General features: G+C 36.1%; 1 long non-coding RNA gene across 1 annotated transcript in view; it reads left to right on the top strand.

Annotated features, from left to right (window-relative positions):
* LOC118521007 (uncharacterized) overlaps positions 1-24282 on the top strand; it is a 499349-nt gene that overhangs the window by 113286 nt on the left and 361781 nt on the right. The window lies entirely within an intron of this gene.

The following is a 24282-nucleotide window of genomic DNA, read 5'->3' as shown; positions in this document are numbered from 1 at the left end:
TCAGGCAGTTTTATACATAAGTTTTAACAATTTTTCTTTTTTGAGTGTAGTTGGCACACAATGTTACATTAATTTCAGATGTACAACATAGTGATTCAGCTTCTCTGTATGTTCTTTTATGCTCACCGCAAGTGTAGCTTCCATTGTTGCCATACAACACTATTACGGTATCATTGACTGTATTCCTTATGCTGTACCTTCTGTGCCTGTGACTTACTCATTCCTTAACTAGAAGCCTGTATTGCCCACTCCCCTTCACCCATTTTGCCCCTCCCCAGTCCCCTCCCCTCTGGCAACCATTGGTTTGTTCTGTGTATTTATAGATCTTATTGAATTTTGTTTATTCATCTGTTTTATTAGATTATACATATGAGGGAAAGCATATGGTTGAATAGTTTTTTTTAAAAAAAAGTTAAAAAAAGTTCTTATATGAACAATTTTTTTTTTTTTTAAGAGAGCGAGAGAACATGCATGAATGGGGGAGGGGCAAAGGAAGAGGGAAAAAGAATTTCAAGCAGACTCCCCACTGACCACAGAACCTGATGTGAGACTGGATCTCCCAACCCTGAGATCATGACCTGAAGATACACTCCATAATCTAGAAATAAAGAAGGAAGTTCCTTAATTTATTAAAAGCTATATACCCAAAATTTATAGCCAAATCAGGAGACTTCAGCAATCCTCATTTTATTTTTACTTATTTTTTTTTAACTTAGAGCTGAAATTTATCTTTTTTAATTTAGGTTCGATTGGCCAACATATAGTACATCATTAGTTTTTGATGTATCAATGATTCATTAGTTGTGTAACATCCAGTGCTCATCAGGTCACGTGCCCTCAGTGCTCATCAACCAATTCATTTTAAATTGGAAATAAGACGATGTCTGCCAACATTGTTGCTTTTTTTTTTTTTTTTTAAGATTTTTATTTATTTATTTGACAGAGAGCAGGAGAACACAGGCAGGGGGAGTGACAGAGAGAGAGAGGGAGAAGCAGCAACCCCCTCCTCCCCCCCCCCCCCCCCCCCCCCCCGGCGCTGAGCAGGGAGACCCATGTGGGGCTTGATCCCAGGATCCCGGGATCATGACCCAAGCAGAAGACAGTCTTAACTGACTGAGCCACCCAGGTGCCCCTCATTATTGCTTTTTAAGATGGAATTGCAAACATGGTGAATGCTATAAGGCCAGAAGAAACAATTGCAATGTTTGGAGGGGATAAATCTGTCATTTTTCAGGTGCTGTAATCAACTAGTAGAAAATCCAGCAGACTCAACAAACTATTAGAATAATATATTTTAGTAAGCTTATTGAATATGAAAATAATAGTTTTCACCCAGGAATGATAGCACTAATAACACCAAACTGAAAGTACCATTCCTGATAGTAACCACAACAAAAGTTTTCTAAGAATTAACCAAGAATTCCAAAGTTATTCAGAGAAAAAAAATTAAGTTTATTACTGATTTTAAATTAAAGAAGAGGTTCACAATGAACATGGTGTATTTCAACTGGGTTTTTAGAGGTACCTAACAAAATCATTCTACAATTTTGGGCTTTAAAGAAGGTACACAATGAGCTAGGGCATGTTAGAAGAACAAAGAGCGTAGGACTTATCTTACCATACCTTAAGACCTAGTACAAAGTCATTGCCATAAAAATTAGTATTGGCATAGTAACGGATTAACAAGTATTACAGAATATAGAGCTCAAAAATAGAGCTACATACATACAAGAAGTTGAAATACGGTGACATTACAAAGCAATGGAGGAAAGGCAGCCTATTTATGCGACATATGGAAAATTGTTTTCCATGGAGAATAAAGCTGAATCCCTATTTTACCATATGTAAAGGTGAATATCAAATGGATTGAGATAATAAAGCTAATTGGAGAAAATGGTGAAGAATATCTTAATGACCTAGGCTTGAAAGACTCCTTTAACAAGACTCAGAAAGCACAAACTAGATTTTAAGATAATGCATTTTATTACATCCAAATTAAAAATTTGTCACTTCATTAAATTTGCAGATATATACTATAAGATATTTCCATGTCTAAAACAGGTCAATATCTAGAATATATAGGGGAACTCTGGCAAATAAAAAATACAGTAACTAGAGTACCAGTAAAGCATGGAAAGTGCATTGAACAGGGGTGTGAATCCACAGAAGGGGTGCTCAAAGGCTAGGAACTGTATGAAGATTTGCTCAAACTTACTAACAATAATCAGAGAAATGCAAATTAAGCAGTCGCTTATATACATGAGTCACAAAAATTGGAAAGAGTTCTCAGAATTTTCAAGGATGTACAGAGAAACTCAGCAGCCCTCATTGTAAATGCAAATAATATCCCCATGCTTCTAAGTGATATGGCAGTATTTACTGAAATGAAGAATGTCTATTCCTTATAGCATAGCAGTTCCTTTCCTGGCTGTGTATACACACACATAATTAGAATACTTTTAATAACTCTTACAATTCATTGTATATTTATAATTACCCCACAAGTCTCTGAAAAGATACGATTATATTCATCTTTATGTTGTCTCTGACTGCTAGGAGTTAAGAATGAGAGATGTCTACCACTAAGTTATATACTACAAAAATGTAGAATAATATGTGGCAGTTAAAAGCAAAAACTTAAGTTACAGCAGTTTGGAAAGAGCTTAGAAACAGTATCCAAGGAATCCACTACAAGACAAAAAGAATTGTAAGAAAGAAATGAATTGGAAAATAATACTATATAAAAAAGAATAAATTAAGAACAATACCACTACATGCTATACAAAGATGTCTACATATTTAGAATAGTAACTTGAATACATTACGGTGGTCATCATCAAGGAGAAATTGGGATGAAACTGGGAAAAAAACGCAAGAAAAACGCATGGCCGCAACAGCTGGTGCAAATGTATGCTGTGAACTGAGAATATGGTTATCTGTGTATATATGATTATAAAATTTGAGAAAAATCACAATACAAATGTTGATAATTCTGAATTTCACAAAATATTTCATATAAATGTTAACTCTTACAGGAAATTCTTATTATGTTATTAATTATCTTATTAAATGTTATTCTGAACATTCACAGAAATGATCTTATTAATTCCCAGAATTCTTTAGGCAAAAGGAAAGGTTTTTTCCAATTACATCATTATGTGTGGTTTATCTGCATTATCTCTTCTCATTACCATCTATGTGTTTTAAATAATATAAAGAGAAAGAGTAGGTATGGACCTTGTTTAGATTTAGTGATTTGATTCTTATTATTTTACTATGTGGTAAAGTGATGTCTACTGTTTAAGAAGAGGGATTTTTTTTTTTTTTAAGAAAAAGGCATAAACAGATTTTTGAAGTCAGAAAGTTTTTTTTTTTTTAATCATATTAGTCTCTGGGGAGGAGAAAGTGACATCTCTGTTTTATAAGGGATATAGGAAGCAATTGGCTTTAATAGTGCAAGCTGCACATTAAGAGGCAGAAGACAATTAAGTGTTAGGTGTTTATGTAAAGCAATTTTTATGGTGGTTCTTAAACTATTTTGTGTGCACTACTGCGTATTTCAAATTTGCCTTTATTCAGTTTCCTTCACTTTTAGTGGCTGAATATAACATTAATGAAAGAGAGAAAATGAGACTGGAACTTAGAAGCCTCTAAATAAAACCTTAATATTTGTTTTGTTTGAAGCTGCGCTCATCGGAAGAGATGCACAACTCATCACAGAAACCTTTATGAGAAACTTCCACACTTCCTGGGATGGGCAAAGTTCATTGATTCATCTTTACTCTTCTTTTTTCTTACTAAAATAAGATGTGTTCTAAATATATTTCAGAAAACTTAGAATATAAGAAACAATAAAATGGCCCATATTCCCATCATCCACATAAAACTATGGAGATGTAGAAATTTGTGTAAATCTAAGAACAGTCTGAGTGACAGCTTGTAATCTGCTTTTCTGACATTTTTTAACACTTTTTTAAATCTCAATAGCATGCTACAAATATTATCCTTTCAGATGGAAATGCCTTAAGTTATTCAAGAGTGTCCTATAGACTGATTAAACTTGTATTGAGGATTTTGCTGTTGTCAATTACATGGTGATCAGCATTCAAACATGTAATTCATTCAGCAAATTAACCCTTTCATTTTAGGTATGTATTTTGTCAAGAGTGTATCATGGAATTTTGATCCCCTCCCCCATTCTAAGTGTCTGTGTTTTTATAATTAATTTAGGGTTATCAGGGAAATAGATATGCTTGTCCATTAACTTTGCTTTATGCTTTCTCTCATTTCCTATTTTCCTCCTTTCGATGTATTGATTTGGCGGGTAAATATCTATGTTTTTTTCTACTAGTGGTTGCCTTCAAATGTTTAGAAAAACATCTTTTTCTAATTACAAACAACAGCATATATTCTCTTGTTTAAGATTTTAATGTTTAAAATTTCTTCCAACTTTCCCTCAATTTATAGTTTTTACTGATATAATTTACACTTAAACCCTGACTGTTATAAAATTTTATTTTGTTATATGTTACATATTCTAAGGCAAAGTTTTCTTTCTAATTTGCATTGTTATAACCAAAATAGTAATACTTTAAAAATACAACTCTAATATTTCCAGGTTTTCTTTGTTGTCCATCATCATGGCCTTATATCTATACCTTCCTGTTCTTGTAGTCTTTCTTTTAATTCTTCAATCTCTAAGTATATTTTAAGCATAAATACAGATGGTGTTCTTTCTTACCTCTTTATGTCTGTAGCTGTCTTGATGTAGCTATCACACATAAAGACAACTTCCTAGAGAATTCCTGATAAATTTTCTTCTTCTTTCCTAAAATTTTATCTTCATACATCTTGAAATATTTAAAGTAAACAAGTCATTTTAAAATTTTTGATGTATTATTAAATTTCCCTTCTCCTTGGATCTGTATGTTTTTCTACTATAGTTTTTTTTTTTTTTTTAAATCTTGATACATATTGGTCTCTTGATCAGTTTCTCCTGCTACTTCGTAAACCCATTCAATTTGTCTGCAGATTCAGTTATTTCTTCAACTCTGGAAAGTAGTGTGTGTGTGCGTGTGTGTGTGTTTTCTCCTATATTATATTTTCCTTTGTTTTAAGGCTTTTGAACTCCAGAATTCCAATTATTAATACGCTGGAAATCCTGGGTGTATTGTATCTGCCCATCTTCTTTCTCAAATGTTCATATGCCTCCCCAGTTCTGGGTGATGTAGTTCACTGTTTCAGTTCTGCAGTGTTCCATGTGTATTTCATTGTCTGTAACATAGCTTAAGTCATAACCATGATTTCCATCTTTAGTATTCTTTCCTGATTTTGGATCAGTCCTTCACTGTGACTGTGCAAGTTTTGCAGACCCAAAGCAGCATTTCCTGGAACATTCTGCAGTACGTCTGTTTCAGAGAGTGACATTTCTCTTGATTCTTCTGATTGTGCAGAGCGGCCTCTTCCACCTTGTATCTTTTCACAGGTCTGATAATTTTTACTGCTTGCTCATTTCTTCGTGTTGCAATCACCCATGCCAGAAAGGCATCAGGACTCTGCAGGCTTGTAGCCCCAGACAAGATGAATTTTGACAGTGTAGACTTTTTGCTACTCATCTGATGTGAACGATACCCTACTGAAGCTCTATTCTGTTACTTTAAGAAGAAGTTTTGATAGGTGACTTTCTGTTCGTTTTACACAACCTCCATACTGGAAAGTCTTAACATCACACTGGCGTTCATTCATGGTCTGCCGTCTCCCTTTCAAGTTAAGAAGTAGCTCTGAGGCTTTATCGAGATTCCTTCTGCTTACTCTCTTTAATGAAACAAGTTGGCTCTTTTATCCTTACTTCAGTTCAGTCTGTACCTAATCTGGTGGAAGTGCCTTAAGGTGTATGAAATGTGAATGGTGGTTATCCTTCTAACTTTTCAGCACTGACACATGCCCTCTCCCAATTTTGTAATTCATTGCTCACATGTATAGGGCTTAAGAGACACTTTTGGTGGGTGCCAAAATGTCGACTGCCTATGGTCACATGACCCCATTTATGCCCCTGTCTGCTATTGACTTGTAATGTGACAAGAGCAAAACTCCTTGTTATTGGATATCAAGCAGGTGTGATGAAAGATAGGATTAAGCAGTCACAAAATTTCTAGCCTGCAAATGTATGGGGATGTATTCAGGGAATACAGCTTGCTTTCTGGTGGTGAGGATGATTTGCCCTGGTTGATCGTCTTTAGTGATTGCCAAAAGTTTTAGTCAATTTAGAAGGAGACTCTGTGTTGACACCAGGAGAAAGCCTTTGCAGATCAAGTCCGACTGTGGCATATCCCCAGACCTGTGCCTTTCAACCCTCTCCTTTCTCCTGAGGTTGGTTTGCTGGACCTCTGTCCCACAGCCCTTTGAAGATAAGCCCTGATACCATCCGTGACTAATGATCAATCCTTGCATTGGGAGCTGAAGAAAGTACCTCAGATTCAGGCCTGCTTTTCCTAATTAAAAGTGGTTAATAACTCTTTTATTGAAACTAGATTAAATTCTTATTTGGGAAACTTAAAGTATGACCTGTCAGCTCTGTGGCACTTCTATCCAGTCTCATCTCCACACAAATTGAAGGAGAGTGAATTGTGTTTTAATATTCTCCAAAAGGACAGAGTGAGGAGAAGAATTATAAAGTATAGGATAAAGCAGAGTGGTTGCTTTCACTTGATTTGCAGAGAAATCATCTATAATGAAGCCAAACAATACAATCTTCTGAATTGGTGTAGATACGCTATTCTAAAAATGCTGCTGTGACCGCCCTAGGCAGATTATTCTTTTATCTTAAAACGGCTGAATGGGCACCTCCTCTTGCACACTTGTTTTTAGCAGCACCCATCTGGTTTGACTCCTTCTCTCCAGGCTTATTAAAGGCTCTTCAATGCACGCAGTCTCTGGCCTTGACTTAGACTTCTGTCCTTCCATAAAAGCATTCAGCTCTGTTTGTAAGGGGGTCATTCAGATTGGAGGCAGCGTATGGCTAGATTCATAACACCCTCTGAAGTTCTGAGTCCCTCTTTGTAAGAGCAGCATGTGGGGGATATTTCTGGATGGGGAGGCAGAGCACAGTCCTAGGAGTCAACAAGCCTGGCAGGGAGACCACACAGGCCTGACTGTGACCTCAAAATCTTTGAGAACAACCACAATAAATGATGCTCCTAACTTTGTCTACACAAAACTCCTGTGAAGAAGGTCAAGACACTACACATCTTTCTATAGAAATGAGAATAATCATGTAAAGAGGAAAAAAATCTGCCCAAGTCATTGCTTGGCTTCACGGATCAATGAGAGAAGAGAACAATCCTCAAAATTGTTCCTTTTTATTCTTTTTCTTGTTCTTTTCTATTAACTAGATGCTGAAGTCCTTTTAAAATAGAAAGTTATACCTTTTCAAATCTTTCATGGAATTTTTCATGAACTGGTTTTATATTCTTATGAAAATATAGTATCAAAATGTGAGTAAAATATTTCCATTAAAATATTCTTAAAAATTGACACTATAATTCTACCCCTACATATTTCATATTTGTACAGTTATTCTATATTTGTCTTATGTCTCTCATTTGAAATACACTTAGAACCCCCAAATGTTTTTTGAGTTATAAGTACTCTATGTCTTACCATGAAAAGTCTCCCGCTATTGTTTTATGACTGAGAAGCCACTTTTCTTGTCATGGCTTTTATTTTCTCTAATTGTTTTGAATGTGTTTTTAATTTGTTGGTATAATTTCATTAACTTATTTTCATGGAAGTCTATGGAGATTAATTACCTGGGCAATTATTCAGTCTAGATCATTTCTTGTTTTTATATTAAATAAAAAATCATGTCTTTTTATATATATGGGATTTAAAAAAATCCTTTCTTTTTCAGGCATATATGTTCTATATCCCCTAACCAGTGCTTATTAAATGTCTACACTGGTACTTAGAAGTTGTTATTTTTATGTTTTTAAATTTTTTTTTCATTTTTTTTTACTATAGTTTGGAAGTTTTCTAAGTTTCTAATGATGAGAATATTTCCTGCCTTATTTGTTCTCTTGTTAAGAATGAGATAAATCTGACTATGACACATGAACATGTTTCTAATGTTTACCTATTATATATTCTCCTGGTACAGGTGTCTTTGATGTAAATATGTCCATTAGGATTTTAACCTTTCAGGTGCTCATGATAACTTCTATTCATTCTTTAACAGCCATTATTTGTCTCTATCTAGAATTTATCTTCATTTCCTAATTTATAATCATGAGTTAACAATTTTTGATTTCATAACTACTCATAATTATGAAGCTTGATAATGCTAATTTGTGTCAATTTCATTTTCCTTCTTATTGGCTCACTTTCCTTGGGGGCATTTTGCTCACTGAATGCTTGAAAATGTGTGTTGTCTGCTTGAATACATGTATGTATTTCCTGGGTGTAGGGTATCATGATTGTCAGGCCAGTACCACTTTGGAGGAAGACTATTTGAGAAAGCAATTTGAGTTCTTTATCTTCACTGCTATTAAAACTCTTACAATTTCTCTTTCTTTTTGTAGTACTGTTTTATGTAATACCCTTATTTTTTAAAATATGGAATCATGAATTCCTAGTGTAAATTCATTTTTTTTCCACTGAAGTCTCAGTCATAGAACTGCTAGTTTTGTAAAGAACAACCAACATTTCCAAAAGTTACCAAGTGGTATTACCTGGTTATATCATGTTTTACTTCACATTTAGTGATACCCCATTTCTTAAAATGAAGGGCTATTTTACCACAGGTAATATCTTTTTTATGGGGTTATGCATAAAATTAGCAAAGTAGAAGAATACTTAGAATTGGTATGTAGGGCGCCTGGGTGGCTCAGATGGTTGAGTGTCTGCCTTCAGCTCAGGTCATGATCTCGGGGTCCTCGGATCAAGCCCCATGTTGGGCTCTCTGCTCAGCGGGGACTGTGCTTCTCCCTCTCCCCCACCCCCATCCCCCGTCGTGCCCTCTTTCTCTCTCTCAGATGAATGGATAAAATCTTAAAAAAAAAAAAAAAGACTTGGTGTGTAAATATTTGATATATGAAATGAATATCTGTCTCTTTGTTAGTAACATTTCTCATTATAACATCCTCACCAATATAGTATTTTCTGTTAAACAGCCATTTCTGAGACCTTTCATATGGAATATGAATGACCACCTTTCTTAGGAAACTTATTGCAGCCACAGTGATGTATCAATAAGACCTAACTTTTAAAAATAAATTTAAAACTATTTTCCTGTGTTTCTCCCATGTAATGTCTTTTTGTTTAGCTGATAGCCTCAAATATAGCTATGACAGTGTTGGTAGAATTCCAAGAATGTATACTTATTTTATGTTAGAAAGGCTCATTTTCTTCCTGTGGGTTAGTCAGATCTCAGGTTATCGTCGGAACTGGATTAAGGACTCCAGGTAACCTGCCACCATGAGTGACCCTTTGCCCTTTTGTAGCTAAATGAATTATGAAAGACAACAACATGAACAAAGAACATGAGGAAAATGGACAGTTGATAAATCTTCAGCTTTATAACATTGTATTTCTGTCCTGAGATGAGTCTATTCAACCTAACACCTGCTCCATCAATAGGACCTGTACTTTGACCTCCCTTTTCAGTGGGTGGTGATAGATTTGCACTGTTCCATCAAAACTCTTTCACCCAGGTCCCATTGTAACTGACAGCAGATGTTTCACGGATTCTGATTTGGGTTAGGGGTGAAGTCCGTGGGCTTGGAGCACAACCAGAGTAAGTGGTCCACTCAGGATCCTCAAGCATGGCTTCATTATCACTCCACTCTAATAAACTGAGCTGCCAAGTTGCTGAGGCTCTGGTGTCTCCAGAAATCCTATTATGGCTCTTTGATTTACTTTTTATGGTATTTGAGATTTTTGAGTAACCCGAGTACTCCTTCCTTGCTGTGACCTCATTTTTTTTTTTTTTTTTTTTCACTCAGGGCTGTCTTTTTCCTTATGTTGCTCCAGTGAGTTAGACAACTTTTCCAATTTTTTTTTTTACAGGCTGATTTAAATGGCTTCAGTGAGTTCTGCCTGTCTATAGAATTCTGCTCAATAAAAAAGCAAATCTGGTGCTAGTCTTGGAGGCATAGTCTACCTCTGAGTTAGAATCTTGATTGGCATGGCTTCAGTTTGGGATTTATATGTGACTGTCAGAGGTGAACATTTTTGGCTAAGTAAATAAGCCCTACATTGGAACAATTATGGATCTAGACTGTTACTTTTTCAGGAAATCAGGTGGGAGCAAAGTGAACAGGATGTCTGTATGGCATATAAGAAAAGTATGTAAGTTCATTAGCATTTGCAAATTCCAAGTAGAGAGATAAGTCACAGTTCAGTAGAGCCTTTTAATCAGAATCCTATTACCTGCAAAGGAATTATTACATATGCACTTGCATTTTCAAAGGACAAGAACGAAAAAATAAAAAACCACCAGTGAGCTAGACAGGACATTTTCTTCTAGTGGTTACAGATTTAGCACAAGAAGGCACACCCACCATTCCAGCACATATTAGCAAAGCAAATCACATGACCAAGCCGAAGTCAAAGGTTCTCATTATAATAATTTCTTACATATTACTCTTCTGGTATTCTGGTCTTTTATGTTTCTGTAGTTTTCTCTGATACAGTACTATTTAACAAGTCCAAAATGTCTATGATTTGAAATAATTTCAAAAAGAATCATTTAATAAGTTTGTGTTTGGCTCTAGTGATTTTGTGCTGCCTTTAAATTCCATCTAAAAATATGTAGTCATTGCTCTAAACCTTAGGGATGTATATAATTTCCTATCCTCAGTGAACTTATATCTTAGTGGGGACTTAGAAAAGTAAGCAAGTACTATAAATTGATGTTTTAAGTGTTATACAGAAAGCTGTACAGACAGTGAGGGGAAGTAGTCCCTCCTTACCTCGTAGAAGAGATGGTGACTAATAAAAATGAGAAAAACTTCTGCTTAGGAACAAAGCTCTATGTAGTGGTACATCTCTTGATGGGTGCATAGAGGAATGAGAGAAGATGAGAACATTGTGTTCAGAGAGCTTAAAAATAGTAGAATACTCAAGACCTTGTATACACATTTTAATGATACATCAGGAAGCTGGGTAGATAAAGATGAAAAAGCTCTTGGCATGCCATGCTATGGAGTGTTTATTTTATTCCAAAGAGAGTAGAAGTCATTAAAGCAAGACAGACATAATCAGATTTACATTATACGAAGATTGTTCTGAAGAAGTGTAGAGATCAAAGCCACAGTGGAAAGAGAAATACCATCCTGAAGGATGGCTCAATACTCCAAAGACAGAGGGGGAGAAAGAGGGGGAGCGAGAGGGGGAGAGTGGGGGGGGCGGCAAAAAAGAGAGAGAAAGAGAGAAGGGAGGGAGGGAGGGAGAGAGAAAAAGCCATGGGTATAATATATTTATGAATGGAAATACTGTACCTATCATTGTTGAATGCCTAATAATAAATGCATTGCCTGGCACGTAATTGCTCAGTAAGAGTTTGTTGACTGTATCTTGAATAGTTTGACGTAGCAATATAATTTTATTTTTTCCCGTGCGAACATAATTTGTCCCAGTATCATTTATGGAATTGTCCTGAGTGATCTGCAAAGTCACTCGTGTCATATATTATTTTCCTTCATATATAGGTTGGTCTCCTTTTCATTCTTTTTCACTGGTCTCATTCTATTATCCATGTCTCTTTTTTTTTTTTTTGAAAAAAGATATATTTCCCATATTTGTATCTCTCTGTGCTAAACCCTGAATCATTTCTAAAGATCTTTTTCAATTTTTTTTTAACATGCATTCATTTCAGATTCCACCAATCCCCTGCCTTTTGGTCACAATTTTCAATATTTTACTGAAACAGCCTACTGCAGTTAACTAATTCTTTTATTACCCATATCCAGTTGGCTGTTTAACTTGTTCACTGAATAATTTTAATTATTTTTAAAGTTCTGTTTTATGCTTTTCCAATTTTGCCCATTCCTGTCTGAAATTATGTTGATGCTTGATCATTATTATTTTGTGAATTCATATTTTTATGCTTTTATTTTTTTTTTTAAAGATTTTATTTATTTTAGAGAGAGAGAGAGAGAGTGGGGGAAGGGGTAGAGGGAGAGGGAGAGAGAGAATCTCAAGCAGACTTCCCACTGAGCACAGAACCTGATGCGGGGCTTGATCTTATGACCCTGAGATCATGACCTGAGCCAAAATCAAGAGTTGGATGCTTAACTGACTGAGACTTCCAAGTGCCCCTGTGTTTTTAGATATCATTTTATATTCTTTCTAAAAATATTAATATCTGAATTTCTGGAGAGTCTTATTCAGTTTTCTTCCCCTAATGCTCATTCATGGTGATTAATCCTTATGTATTTGTTGATTCTTTCACTTGAGCTCATAGCTAGGACACCTTTCCCATTGGAAATCTGAAGACAGATTTTTCTTCTGTTGTAAGTGAAGAATACATTGCACGTGAGAGACTACTTTTAGTTCCCTTCCAAAATTAAAACTTGCTGCTGTACCAAAATTTAGCAGTGAGCTGTAGTAGTGATCCTAATAGGCATTTGTCCTCAGAATAATACAAGGTCTAGTTTCAGCTCTTTTTTTTTGTTTGTTTTGTTTGTTTGTTTCCATTTTTTAATGCTTCTCTGAAACTGCTTTCAGTACAGATGACCTCCTGACTGTCACTTTGTCTTTCTTTGACTTAACCTCTTAGCAGAATTTGTTAGTTCCATAACCCCTCCTCCACCTCCATCTCAAAATATTCTCTTCCTATGGCTTCTATGACATTGCCCTTTTTTATTTTCCTTATGCCTTCTTAGCCACTTCCTAGTCTCATTTGGATCTTTCCACTATGATTCCTAGCCCTTAAATATTGCTGTATTTGAAATCCTGTCCTTTATTCTTCCTATACATGTATCAAAGTAAAACTCATCCAAAACTATGGAATCGATGCCAGTAATTCTCATCTTTATTTCTGGTTTAGGTCTCTTTATTGAGACCTGTATTAGTTATCTATCATTGCATGACAAATTACCCCAAAACTTGGAAGCTTAAAACAGCAAGAATGTATAGTCTCACACAGTTTCTGAGGATCAGGAATCTGGGAGCAGCTTAGCTGGATGTTAAGGCTCAAAGTGTCTTAAAATATTACAAGAAATTTGTTGATAGGGGCTTCAGTTATTGGAAGACTTGACTGGGGCTGGAGGATCTTCTTCCAAGATGGCTCACATGACCGTTTTCAGAAGGTGTCAGTTCCTTGTCTGTGGAGCTGTCCTCAGTGCTGCCTCTTTTCTTAAAACATGGCTGCTATTTTCTTTTGGAGTAAGTAACTGAAAACAGAATACGGAGAGAGGCTATGATGCTTTTTTATGAACTAGCTTCTGAAGTGACATATAATCTGCCATATTCTATTAGTCACACAGACCAATGTTGATACAGTGTGAGAAGAGATTGCATAAGTGAGAAACATGGAATTACCTTTAATTTGTTCTTTCCTCCATTCTATTGATATGTCATCTAAATAATTTTTAAATCCATTTAAATCTTTTTACCCTACTTTAGTTTCCCTCATTCAGGTCACTATCTTCTGTCACCTATAACCCCTCATTCTCTCTCATCCTATTCCCATCCCCTAATCCTGCAGAATGGGCATTATAAAATAGAAATCAAAAACATGTCATTTCATTGCCTGAAGCTAGGATCAAATTTATAAATCTACAAATGAAAAATACATTATTTTGGGAAATGGAAGGGGAATAAAAATGGCAAAGGTTGGCAGTACAGTAAGCTTCCAGATGAATCTAAAAGTCTTCTATAATATTGACTGAAAATGAAGATTTGAGTTAGTTTTTTCTTTAGTTGGAGTCTAGATATAACCCCCTAATAACTATACAGCTGCAGCATCATTCAGCTGCTTAAGAATGGTGCATAAAGAAAAACATAACAAATATCCATGGAGAGCATGTCATTCTTTCTGCGATAGAAATCATTCCAGAGGGCAATAGTTGCCAGCAAAATTACATGATTTGCTCTATGACTGAGAATAGATGAAAATGCAATAAAAATAAAATTATGATGTATTTATTACATCTTCATGAGGGACATCATTATTACTTCAAAGCAATGCTCCCGTCCCTCGTCTTTTCTATCTACTCTCTCTCACCTGCATTTTCAATATATACAAACATTACACATATTAAAAAAGAAGAAATAGAAATATCCATAACAAATGTTTTTCATGCATGTGCTGTAGGTCATAGTGCTATGCTATTTATACAAGCTGCCTCAGTATTTAATATTAATGACATTACAAATGTGATAGAATGAACCAGGAGAATCATGTAATTATGCAGCGTTATTATTAGACATAGACAAATGTCTTAGATAAGAGTCAGAGAATTCACTGACATTAGACCTGAAGAGACCTTAAGACCACTGCCTCATTTCATAGGTTAGGAACCTGGAACCCAAGGGAAAATTATGAAATAATTTTTAAACAAGTAATAATTACAAACATGAAGGCAACAGGCTAATTTCAGAAATGTACTTCATAGCAAAGAACCAGTGCCTAAAAGAAGCCTATTCTAATAAATGAGAGAAATTAGAAGTATATAATCATATTTTATATAGATGATAAAAAAATACCTATAAATAGCACTCTAATCAAACTAGCTGTAGAAATAGGAAGCCCTGGGGTGTGTGCAGGAGGGGAGAATTTTTGACAAGATGATTCATAATCATGATTATTGAAAATACGGTAGCAAATTAATAGTAAATATGAATTATTTCAGCAAATCATAAAATCATTTATTTAGGGAAATACTACTAACTGTGATGATCAACTAAGCTGAGACAATAAATAATTGACAGTGTTATCTAGATAAGGAAACTGCCCAATGGTGGGGCATTGCCATAGAGGATTCAGTCAGGAAACTGAATTTACTGGAGAAAATCTGCATTGTGGAATTTATAACAATATTTTATTTCACAAATAGTAATCCTAGATTCTCTGCTTGGGAATATATAGGAAATGATATGAAAGGCAATATATACTTTTTTAATACCTTGTTAAATAAAAACTACATACTATTACTAATACTAGTATTTATCAGACCTTGGATATGATACTTAAGAATGAAGTATCATAAAGAATACTGTCATTCAACTAATACTCCTTTCCTTCTTGAGGAATGTTCCCCTAAGCCTTGTCTTACCCTTGACGTCCAAAACCAAATTCATCCACATCATCTCCAAACCAGCTCGTCCTCTAAATTTTCATAATGTTAGTAGCAATTTTGCATTTTCTCAGGGTACTCAAGCTAATCACTTGGAGCCAGCTTTTCATTTTCCTTTAACTATATCGTGTAAATCTTGGGATTCTATTCCCCTCTTTGTCTCTTATGTATCCTTCTTTTTTGATTCTTTCACCATTCCAGATCCTAATTACCTTTTATCTCCTATCTTGTCAATTCCTTCTTCGTTTTCCTCCTCTCTCTCAGATGAATGGATCTAGAGAGTCAGAAAGTTCTAGTGGCTGTATAATCTCAAGCAAAATGAAAAAGTCAACATGTAATTTACTGAATACCTACTTAATGCCAGGCACTGTTCTGGACTTAGATAAGGATGGACCATAAGAGTTGCTTTGTCTTTACTCCAGTGCATCACCATTAATTTAACTCAACCATCCTATTTTCATTGCCTTTTAGTGCCTTTTACACTTTTGCTAACGTTGTCACTTGCTTAATACTTTTTCACATTTCAAATCCCATTTCGATTAGAGATTATCTAAATGAACTGCTCAGTATTTCCTTTACTTGCTTTGTACCAGCCTCCCTCTTAGGCCACTGCCCAGCATATAGAAGAGCTGCCCTTTGGCAGATGGCCTCTAGTTTAATCCCTCGTTAAAATGGGAGAGGTTTGCAGGATTCACTCAGTGGGCCTCTGTCCTGAATAAATTGTCCCAGGCTGCTCCTTTAGCAGGTCCGTCCGTCCGTCCGTCCTTCCTTCCTTCCTTCCCTCCCTCCCCTCCCTCCCTCCCTCCTTCCCTCCCTCCCTCCATTTTTCTTTTTTTTCCAGTATGTTATTTTTTATTATTGTTATGTTAATCACCATGCATTACATCATTAGTTTTTTTTTTTCCTAAAAATGGGGTTTTATTTATCTTTTCTTTCTTTTTTTTTTAAATTTTTTTATTGTTATGTTAATCCCCATACATTACATCATTAGTTTTAGATATAGTGTTCCGTGATTCATTGTTTGTGCATAACACCCAGTGCTCCATGCAGAACGTGCCCTCCTCAATACCCATCATCAGGCTAACCCATCCTCCCACCCCCCTCCCCTCTAGAACCCTCAGTTTGTTTTTCAGAGTCCATCGTCTCTCATGGTTCTTCTTCCCCTCCAATTTCCCCCCCTTCATTCTTCCCCTCCTATCATCATCTTTTTTTTTTTTTTCTTCTAATGGGCAAATGGTATACTTAATAGGGAAACTGCTTTTCATCAAAGGAAAATGATAGTGTCATTTACAAAATCTAGAGAAGGACCAAGTGGCAACATGTTGATTTTGAGGTGGTTTAGGGCTATTTGAGATGAATAACCCATAAGTTAGATGGAAATGTGGATTGGAGGCATAGAAGAGGGGTTCAGACGTTGAAACTGGAGAAACACATTTGAGAGTCATCAGGGGGTCAGTGATGGTTGGCATTGTACATAAGGAGGCTAGTCCCTGCAACCCATAAAGAATGTCATGAATCTTGGGTCAAAGATATAACTCTGGGGAATATCAGAAAGATAACAGCCCAGTATGGAGACTGAAAACGGTCAGAAAACTATGGAAAAAGCAAAAATGATTTTTAGCACGCACATCCTCCGTGTGACCAAACCTTCTGTAGTTTTCAGCCTGCTTTTTTATCCATCTTCTTTTCCCTCTTTATATTTTCTATATTTATGCCAGTGCTCTTCCAACTATTACCCAGTCATTTCCATGCTTCCCGCAACCCGTGATTTCCTTGTGTTTGTAATTCTCCTCTTTTAGGTTTGACCTCTGGGAATCGACTTTATCTTGTAAGACAAATTCCAGGTCTGCTATCTGAACTTATTTTATGTGCTTATTTTCCTTTCTTTTCCATATGATTACTATATGTTTCTTATCCCTTTACTAGGTTTTTCATTTTTGTTTTTTTGGTTTTTTTTGAGAACCCAGACCATATTTGTTATTGGGGCTCTTCTGTTGCTGGTACTTAGTAGGCATTTAAAAATGCTTTTTGGATTGACATTATCATGTATTCTGCCTCACTCATTGCTCAGCCCTCCCACCTTTACTATTTATTTGCCTATCTCCTAGTAGGAAAAAAATCTTTGAAATGTAAACATATTATGCCTCTTCCAGAAAAAGCTGGAGAAAGAGAAAAGGCAGATCTTCCTAAGATGATGTCATTCCTAAGATGATGACAGTCATCCAAGAGGTGATCTTTTGTTTTCTTATATAGATTAAGTTGTAGAAAGGCCTGGCAGTAAAAGTAAACACTTTCCATGCTCCTTCTAAGTCTAGTGTTAGGTTACTGAAGCATGTTTATTATCAGGGTTCTTTTCTGGTTTTTCAGACGTAAATGCAGAATGCATGCTAAAATCTAATAGAAAAAAATAAAATTAATATTTTGGACTATCCCATAATTCCACCATGTGCATGGACAAGAGTTGAAATTATTATGGTAACTAAAAATAAACTTTCTAACTCTTTCAAAAGTTTTATTTAGAGAAGTGTCTATGCTAGGGGTGTAATACATTTTTAGGACTTTATTGCTGTCTCTTTTTTGTTGGCTAGGGATCATATTTGCTATTCACAACAACAGTAGCTTGAAGGACAAGATGGTAATTTTGATGTGTGTGTGTATGTGTGCACACGCGCGTCTGTGTGTGAGAGAGAGAAAGAGAGAAAACACGGAATAGCTGACCATATACACTTAACAACAGGCTCTTAGCTGTTACCATTTTACTGATGCCTGTGCTACATTATTTAAAATTATTTATTTTTTGCAATAGCATCCTACTCAATTCTTCCAGTTGTCTCTTTCTGCCATTGGCATTCTAATCAACTAAGGTTTTCTATTGAAGTGTTTCCTAATTTTCCTTCAACCATCTTCACTCCATCAAGAATGAAATACATGACTAGGTAAAAGCCCGTGGTTTACATATGTATACCCTTGTTTTCTTCCTTGTACTTGAAACATGCGATTTCCTTTCCTTTTTTAAGTTTCCTTATCTGAGGCTGAATTTTCCCAGCATCACATACTTAGTGGTGTTTCCTTTAATTCCAACCAAGCCAAAAAGCAAATTTCAGCGTATTCACAATCATAAATATCTCCGTGCTTATCAGGCTATTTTGTGATATTATTTCATCAATCTATCCTTAATGACTCTGTGTGATAACCAATGTTATCATTAGGTACCAAATGCCCAAATAATCCTTTAAGAGCCATAAACAATTTTAGCAAATGTGGTTCCTGCCCACATAACTGAAAGGTAGCTGGGTATCTCCGCGGCACAGCTCAGATTCCGTATCACTCCATTATGACACACACCCTCACACATATCTCAGCACAATCTCTATACGCCAGCCACTGCGGGATTCTGCTCGACAGTCTCTTCACGGGTTGATGAAAGTTGTTACTGGCAGCATTTGAGTATCTTAAAGTTCGCTGCTACAGATCTGGATGTATTTTAATTATAGCCTGCATACATGAGGAAGGGCCATTTCATTTTTATGAGAAACAATATATTGTCTATAAAACTGACCTTGTGCTGGAAAAGAAAGAATGAAAATAAGCATAGAGAATACAGATCAACAATTTTTATGGGCAAGAAGAAAATATTTTTTAGGCAAGAGACCAATCAGTGAAATGTCCTCTAAATAGTCCTCCTAATTAAGTGTAACTTTTATTTTTGTGAAGTCCCAGTTTTATTTGTGTCCTTATCAAATGAAAATAGTTTGAGGTGCCATATGTTTATCTTTCTAACCAGTCATAAGGCACATCACAGACAGAGGTGACCCTGAGCCAGACAGAGAATCAGGGCTTCCTTTTCACTTCCCCGGTAATAAAATCCCCAGGATAGCATTCCCGATGCCACTAAGATAACCTTTCCTCCTTCCTAAGACCTTTTAGAGCATTAAAGACGTCCCCAAGAGATAATGGTTTAAAAGGAGGAAGAAAATCTTCCTTTTGTTTTCTTCTCCTTTTCTGTTTTTGAGATTACCTTGCTCATGTGTTGTTTCACCTTTTTCATTTTCTGTCGTGTCTTTGATCCAGCCCTAGAGTCGCATGGGAATCAATACAATGGGCTAAATGGCCTTAAAATTCCTGAGGGCAAGTTGTGCCATTTTGTAACTTCAACTCGCAGGAAAAAAGGCTCTCCTTAAAATCAAGAGAAAATCGTTCTGATGTCATTCCTATACAGAGTTGATGGTGCCAAGTTGTTTCCAGAACTTAATGCTGGGGAAAGAGAGCACATTTTATGAATGAACTCGGGGAAGACACACTGGTTTTGGGAACTTGGGGGAAATGGCTGAACTTGCCCTCAGTTGTTCCCAGCATTCCCGTCTTAGCAATGCTGGCAGAGAAAGCTGACATTCCCCCTTCTGCGTTAACACAGGCACCCCTTGAAGTTTTTCATGGTTTCCAAACCAGAACAGTCTCAGAAATAACCTGAATGAAATGCATATTTGATGACTGATTCGATAAAATGTTGGTTTCAAGTGATACAAAGAAACTATGTCGTGAAATTCAGTACTTTTTTACCTACTTGCATCATTTAAAATATTTGTATTTTCTGAACGTTAAGATCATCAGAGGAGAAATAATGTTTTATTTTCCTTATCCTCCAAGTTAAAGGCTTTTGCTTTCTGAATCAGAAATTTAGAGCAGTTGTTGCCAAGGATCTCTCACCCTCTTTGTCACTGAGTATGTTTTCTTTTTTATTCGTGTTACTATTCAAAGTGGTAATAACTTCTTTGGAGGAAAAATATTACACTTGCTAGTTGTAAAAATAAAATTTCAGTAAATACAGTAAGTTCAGTAAATACAATAAAATTTATCTGTATTTCTAAGACCCAGAAGTAACCATTTTATAATTTGGTTGCATATTCTTATACATGCCATAGGTAGGTAGATGGATAGATAAGATAGGAAAATATTTACATTTGCACCTGTGCATATTATTTTTGACAAAACTGTGCTCACATTAAGCATACTCTTTTAGCTGATTTAAAATATATATAGATATATATATATGTATATATATATACTGTCTTTCTGAATCACTATTTGCAGATCTTCCCATTAGAAAAATACAGTGCTCTTGCCACCCTGGTCCCTGTCCTGTTTCTCTGGGACTCCCTGCCTGGTCCTGCTCTGTGAGTCTCTTTGCTTACCAGCTGCTTTGATACTGTGACCAGACCTCAATACAAATGTGCATTAGCTTAGAACAGTTCTTCCCCACTCATCAAAAAGACAATTCTGCCTTTCAGAGCTCTATCCCAAGATCGAGAGACTCACAGGCTTACCTCTGGTCATCCTGGATGGGACAGAAATGTTAGCTCTTAGTATGACCAGGGATTGGAGCGTTGTCCTAGCATAGGGCTCTGAGTCCAGGCTCTGCACGCAGTGGCTGCGTCAGGGGGCCATAGAAAAGAGTGCTTCAGGAACAGCTGTACGTGGGAGAGTAGCCTGTGTGGCAATGAATGGAGAGGTGACTGGTTCTCTGTGAGTCGCTAAAGCCAGAAGAGCGGCTGAGACATCTGGAATCCTTCCAATTAAAAAGGCTTGGGTGTGGGAGTACCAGAGGTTTCAGCAATTATATTATTAGCCTCGTATCACCTAATAGGAGTCTGTGCCAGAGTCTTAGGAGTACTTACCATTACTTTGAACATATTCATTGATTTTTCTTCCTCCATTTAGAGGAATCTGGCAGAAAGAATTGTCACATTGTCAGGAACTTTTATGGAGAATAGAGGCCACATGGGCAGATGATTGAAATCATCCATCCATTCATTCATTTACTCACTCGGCAAATATTTAGTGAGCCTATACCATGCGGCAGACTCTTTACTAGGCACAAGGAATCGAAGATGCGCTGTATTGCCTGCTGAATCTCCTTGAAACTTGAAACAGCAAGTGCGCATTGTTACACATTGAAGTCAGTTGCTAGTGAAGCCAAAAGTGTTAAATATAAAGGAAAGTTTAGGATATATCTAGAAATAGCATTGCTGCAGTCTGCAAAACCTACTGACACGAAATTCTCATTTAAGTACATGAATATTGGGAATCTGGGGCATACATAAATAAAGAATTCACCTGATACATTTCAGAAACTGCCTTCTGAACTATTTAATTAACAACCTATGAAAAATATACTCTTGAGACCTAAGTGGATAATAGATGTCACCTTTGTTCTATAAAAATGCTTTGCTACCCGTAAAACTTAATTTTAAAATGAACAGTCAGCATTTGCAACAAGCTGTCTCTCTCAAAGTTCCACCTATCCTGGTTTGACACAAATAATGAAGAAGGGCAACATTTACCCTCATCGCTACGGCAGGCAATTTTATTTATCATTGGATTGTAAGGTGTAGTGTTGTCTCCAGAGCATGAAGATTGACAGGGCAGATGGTCTTTATTGTTCCTAAAGGTCTCTTTAGTAAATGACACACTAATTCTTTAGTACTTTTATCTATCTACCCTCCCCATGAAATTAAAATTTGGTGACACATTTTTATGGTCACTAAACGGGCATAAATTAGCATTAATTAGGGGTATTATAAGGTAATTCCCTAATGGGGAAGTTACATGCGGATGGGAGGAGCACAAGGACTACTAATAAAGTTCTCAAAATCACCTCTAACACTTTCACAGCAAAGAGGTTATGCTGTCATCTTCATAGGTTAGGCTTTTCAAAAAAAGAAAAAAAAAGTTGAATCTTTGTACTGATCATATGTTTTCAGGTATTCATAGTCTGTTTCCCCCTCCCCACGCCACCTGAGCCTGAGACACATAGATCTTTGGTAAGGAACACAGGCTCTTTGGATTAATTAATTCATTAGTTAATCAATAGGAGACATGCCTTTTAGACTTGCATTCTGGGTGCCGTGTCTAAGGATTCTTCTGCTGAGCATAATGGCTTCAGGAAGCCATTAGGTGGAAACCACAGTGAAGCATTTAAAAAGGTTTTGAAATTAGATCAGAGGCTAGCTGTCATCCTTAGGAAATTCCCTCCTCCCAATATCCGAGGTATCAATTTAAATTGCTGCTATCAGATGGGCAAGAATTATTTCTACCTTTTAGCAGTCTTGTGGTCTTATCGAACGCAAGTGGCTGACCTCCCAAATAGTGATTCAGTGCATTGATATTAACAAAAGGAAATTAATGGTAAATCAGATGTTTATGTTCCCAAATATAAACCAAGTGGTGGGGTAAGAAAGTCTTCTAGATAAAGAAAAAGAGACAGTCGGGGACAAGGCCCAGCAGGACATGTTATCCCAGCATGTCCCAGCACTGACCTAAGTATCATGTGACTCAGTTTCCAAATTGACAATGCGGAAAATATCCCTGAGTTATGCCTTGGAAGGCAGTGATGCCATCTTGCAGCAAAGTACTACGTTTCCTTATGCCAAATGCTGCTCTTGACACTCTAGTTAGAGCAAATAGAGCAAGGAAGAGGACAGCAGGTGTGTTCTAATAAGCTTACCTTTACATTTGTGCCCAGGACATGCAGAGAATCACAGCCCTCTTCTGACTCCTTCTGCTCCTGCCTGCATGCCCACATTTCCCATTTCAACGATAAGATTAGTGGTCAGCAGGATTTTATAAACTATTTTCTCACACCCTCCTCTTCCCTTTCAAATCTGCGTGAACTGCTTAAGTAGAGAGTATAAGTTTTGGACGTGTTAAAGGGTCATTGGGGCAGCTGCCCAGGTCTCCTTTATAAACATTTAGTCTCATTCCTTCTCTATGGTCATTTTCTCATTTTAAGCAGGGAACTGGGAATATTTAACATGTGCCCATTCCTCAGAACCCCTAATCTTGTGTCATGAAATATTTTGTATTAGCTCGTAGTCTTATGTAAATTCTAAATGCTGATTTCAAGGTTCGTCCCTCAAACAGAAGTTCTTATGCATCAAAGGAATCTCTGCACTTTTAAATATTTCATTCTGTCCACTTTTCAACTCATCTGGCTTAGTGGAGCTCTTGTAACTCTTTGATATGATTTTCACCACTCGTAACCTTTATACCTTTTAGAATTTTGTGCATGATGCTTAGTCCTTACCTTGTCAACAAGAAATAGCAGTACTGGTTTCTGCTGTTGAATATTTCATATTAAAATTCACAATATTTAATGTTTCTTAGGGAAGAAATTGGCACAACATCTCTATGGTGCATCTGCTGGGTATGGCTGTCAGTTATTATAATAGGGTTTCTAACAAATGACACGTCAAAGCCTTGACTTTCAAAGCCCTTATGCAGAGTGTCAATCATTTACTCTCTGCCTGTTCAAATGAGCATTTTTCCAAGAGCACCTTTAAGGAGTGTGTGCCCTCACTTTTCATCAAAAATCCTTTCTGTCCTTATTTTATCTTGTGGAAAATCTCCCCTGTAATGGATATGTGGAAGGACAAAAATGACCAATTTTGAGTAATAATGAAGCATTTTTAACAATGTTCAGTATTCTTTGTTCTAAATTCTGAGCATGGTTGCTTGTTATCTCGTCTTTTCCCCACTGTCCTCTCTGACATGTACTTCTTTCTAAATAGTCTATAAAATTTGCATAATTGTTTACATTGAAAACCTATATCAAATTGAGAAAGTTTCACCTTTAAATTTAAAAATGGAAGCACATATTTAAAGAACGGAAATAAATAGAAGATATAAATGCTTCTTACTTAGAAACCCTGAAAAATTATTTGGTTCACCAGGATTCTGAAACAAATCAGATGATCAGTAACAATAATTATTTATAGCCAATATTACATGGCATGGTGGTGATGGTTACTGGAATCTGAATACAAATCTGGACTTTGAGAAAGTAGGTATTAATTTTAGAAAACTATTTCTGGAGATGGTTTCTTAAAAAAATGAAGCATATACTATATTTTTTCAAAAACATAATTTCACTCTTTCCATTGTCTAACATTAAGCAAACATTTTTCATGTCAAATAATGAATAACTTCT

This window comes from Halichoerus grypus, chromosome 4 (assembly GCF_964656455.1).
Source record: "Halichoerus grypus chromosome 4, mHalGry1.hap1.1, whole genome shotgun sequence".
Lineage (NCBI taxonomy): Eukaryota > Metazoa > Chordata > Mammalia > Carnivora > Phocidae > Halichoerus > Halichoerus grypus.
This window is presented reverse-complemented; position numbering and strand designations above follow the sequence as displayed.